Genomic DNA, 543 nt, shown 5'->3' with positions numbered 1-543 from the left:
TGAGGGAAAACCTACCAAAGCCTTCCACGTTTGAGAACACATGCACACCGTCACACTCACAGATAAGCATTTACAGCGTAAAAGGGACCAACCCAGACGCATAGAACAAAAGGTTTCTTCATTGTTTTCACTGAGATGAAGCTGGTTTAGGTGCTCTCTCTCTGTGCGTGCGTGTGTGTGTGCGCGCTTTGTGCACCACACAAGGATGTTGGCCAAGTGTTCATGTATTTATTATCACACTCAAAGGTTCTGGAATAAACACTTTTTTTGTTCAAATGCTGTGTGATTCAGTATCTTTTTTTTTAAATCATATATGTCGTCCTCTGTGTGTGTTTTTCTCATAAATATCCTGACATTGACATAGGACAACCTCAGGTTTAGGATGTCCACAGTCGTTCTGGTTTCCTCAACACTAAATCACACACCATCACATGTTTCGTGTCCCCAGAGACTCTAAATCAGTAATTCACTAAATCTCCAAGACACTGGTGGTGACTTAAGTGCCTTTGTGTAAACCGAAAGTATTCCTCCTAAGAAAGAAAA

General features: G+C 41.3%; 1 protein-coding gene across 1 annotated transcript in view; it reads left to right on the top strand.

Annotated features, from left to right (window-relative positions):
* Positions 1 to 276, top strand: part of mindy3 (MINDY lysine 48 deubiquitinase 3) — a 19,407-nt gene extending 19,131 nt beyond the window's left edge. The window contains exon 16 of the mRNA XM_079164350.1: positions 1 to 276. This exon is cut by the window's left edge and continues 684 nt beyond it. The gene's annotated coding sequence lies outside the window, so the exon portion shown is untranslated.
* Positions 277 to 543: the final 267 nt, after the last annotated feature.

Source organism: Pholis gunnellus, assembly GCF_910591455.1.
Source record: "Pholis gunnellus genome assembly, chromosome: 8".
Lineage (NCBI taxonomy): Eukaryota > Metazoa > Chordata > Actinopteri > Perciformes > Pholidae > Pholis > Pholis gunnellus.
This window is presented reverse-complemented; position numbering and strand designations above follow the sequence as displayed.